Source organism: Sapajus apella, unplaced genomic scaffold, assembly GCF_009761245.1.
Source record: "Sapajus apella isolate SASKATOON/1434 unplaced genomic scaffold, GSC_monkey_1.0 scaffold6, whole genome shotgun sequence".
Taxonomy (NCBI): domain Eukaryota; kingdom Metazoa; phylum Chordata; class Mammalia; order Primates; family Cebidae; genus Sapajus; species Sapajus apella.
The window spans coordinates 78,725,232-78,728,166 of NW_022436946.1; the positions used below are offsets into that span (position 1 = coordinate 78,725,232).

At 34.6% G+C, this 2,935-nt stretch overlaps 1 long non-coding RNA gene across 1 annotated transcript; it reads left to right on the forward strand.

The window, feature by feature from the left end:
* Positions 1–1,309: 1,309 nt before the first annotated feature.
* Positions 1,310–2,688, forward strand: LOC116549095. The gene is made up of 2 exons (XR_004267711.1): positions 1,310–1,666; positions 2,356–2,688. It is a non-coding gene; the product is annotated as an uncharacterized LOC116549095 (long non-coding RNA).
* Positions 2,689–2,935: the final 247 nt, after the last annotated feature.

Below are 2,935 nucleotides of genomic sequence, written 5' to 3' on the forward strand. Positions count from 1 at the left end.
TCAAAACTGTAATTTCTAAGTGTTAGTAGAATGTTGAGATAATGTGTTCCTTTCAAACAATCCAAATGTTTATGTAGGTTGTAACATGTTATTCCATGAGGCAGATAGCATTATCTTAGATGAGAAAGCTGTGTGATAGAGATGCAAAATATCCAAGCTCACAAAGTGGTAAGTGGCAGATTCAAAACCCAATTCTGATTTTAATTCAGTGAACACTTATTAAGTTGCTGGGTGTCAGATATTCTGCTAGGTGGTTTGTTTTGGCCTTATTTCTAGACTGATGCTCTTTCTAAAAAAAGAGATTGTCTTAGTTCAGGCTGTTATAACAAAGTACCATAAACTGGGTGGCTTATAAACAAAATTAATTTCTCACAGTGTTGGAGGCTGAAAGTCTGAGATCAAGGTTGCACCATCATAGGTTCTGGTGAGGGTCATCTTTTAGGTTACACACCGCAGACTTCTCACTGTATCCTCACGTGGTAGAAAGAGGGCCAGAGAAGTCTCTGGGGTTCTACTTCTAAAGACAATAATGCCATTTATGAGAGCTTCACTCTCATTCCCTAATCACCCCTCAAAATCCCTACCACTTAATACCATCGCCTTGGGGATTAGGATTTCAACATATGCATTTTAGGGAGACACATTTCATCCATTGCAAAGATCATCTTGAGAAAGTTTCCATCACTGAAATGACTATTTTTTTTCTTTATGCTAAATAGTATGAAGTAATAAATGTTTTTTCTTTATGCTAAATAATATGAAGTAATACATCTTTATGAAAATAATGTGATTTCAACTTAGATTTGCAAATATTTCTACAAGGATGGGCTATAACTATTCCTGCAGAATTCCAATGTCATGTCTAATTTTTTTGTTTGTTTTTTTAAAATGCTGTCTTCTGCAAGTCTTTTATACAATGAAGACTATTTTCAACTTGTTTGTCAATTAAAAATACCTTGGTGTTATTGGTAGTAAGGCAATTAATACCAGTGAATTCATATTCTGTCATTTCTTCCAGGAGTAGTCTATTTTTGATGGCAGGCTAGTGTGTATAACAGAAAAAAAGAGGCAGTTAGAAAACAGTACCACTTTTGCACCTGCATCCATCTAGTAGGCACGTTTTCACAGCTACTTTAAACAAGTGTTGGGATAAAATGGTGCACTTTGTCATCACTATGCCAGGGCAAGTAATCAGATTCAAGAAAGAGATTTATGCTTAAGAAATCTGTCAATAAGTTGACAAAGTTGATTTCTATAAAGCTAATGGGATTGACCATTTAAGTGCTTGCTTGGGGGACAATTATGAAGACAAAACTTCTAACAGTGTCGTGGCAGTGCTGGCTAAAGCCTCAATTATTTACTGTACTTGTATTTAAAGATCGATATTCCTTTAAGTTTTATAGTTTGGAGCCAGGATAGGACTTTAAGTCTCTGAATTACACTGCCATCTAGACAAGGTTGTTTTTAATAATGTGCATGACTATTTGGAAATTCCATCCTGTTGTGTGAAACTTGGCATAGGTGATAACAAAATATATATATAAAAGGCCTTTCGTTAGGAAACACGAGGTTAGAAATTGCTACGCTTGTTGTATTTGCAGTGTATTGATTGAGTTCTCTGAGTTTCCTGAACTTGTTGCATTTCCGAAACCTGAGTGTGATGCAGGTACTGCATAGTTACTTTAATAAAGAGCTAACACATTCGAGTAAAATCCTAAAGAAACTGTTGGAAACTCTTAAAAGTTGATTTTCAGTTATAAATCCTAAACAAACCAGAATTGAATGGCCAACTGATTTCACTGCTAAAGATGATACGTTTAATGGGTTTTTAAAAATGTTCTTTTCCTGTAGCTTCCCTTAGTACTTCTACCTAATTTCCTTAAATATTTATCCTCTTTAATATTCATTTTACTCATTTTTGGAATAAATAATATGTTTCAAAAATCAACATAATATAAAGACGTTTACATTGAGAAGTTTTGCTCCTACCTGTTTATTTCTGTCTCCTGTAAGTAACCATTTTTTCTTTGTGTGTGTGTATTTGTTTATCCTTTCAGTGTTCTTTATGCAAATACAATGAAATTTCAATATGGATGTCTATTTTCTCATCTGCTTACTTAGGCTGACCTGAATTGAATTTTTCACTGAATCTGATCTTGGAGGTTTTTCCATGTCAGTATTTAGAGAGCTTCGTTTTAAATAGTTGTTTAGTATTCCATTGTGTGAGTGTAGCATAATTTTCCTAATTCATGAACATTTGAGTTGTTTCCAATTTTTGCCCTTACAATGTTGCAATAAATAACTGTTTTGCATTGTGCAAGTAAATTTGTAAGGTAAATTCCTTATTCCTTTCAGATTTGCTACTGCCATTCAGCCTGTTGTGGAATGGGCATGCAGATAACTACCTGAAAGTAAGAGGGAGTCATGGGTCCTCAGTAAGGGAGTAGGGGTCACACCTCCACTCTATCAGGATTTCAGAAATACCAGCAAACCCCAGACTGATTGGGTCACTGTCTCTAAAATTCTCCTCTAGTTTTCCAGTAGAAATATGAAGATTTTAAGCACGACTGACAAGATTCTGTCTGCCTCTCTTGTCATCTCTTGAGTCATCCTCCCCTTTGCTTATGATATTTCATTTACATGGTCAAATACAGATGCTCCTTTCACACTAAATGCTCTTTCAGGTCTTTCAGGCCTCAATTTGAGTATCACATTCCTAAACCTTTTTTGACTTTCTAGACAGGGTAAAATATAATTTAAAATGCTTTCAATGTATAGTGTGTTTTTTCATTATTGTGATCATCAGAGCCATAATTAGGTAGTTATTAGTTTAATATCCTTTTTTCTCACAAGACTGTAGGCTTCGTGAAGCCATGAACATGGATTTATTTTATTTTACTACTGTATTCTCAAAATCCTGTTACATAGTGTGTAT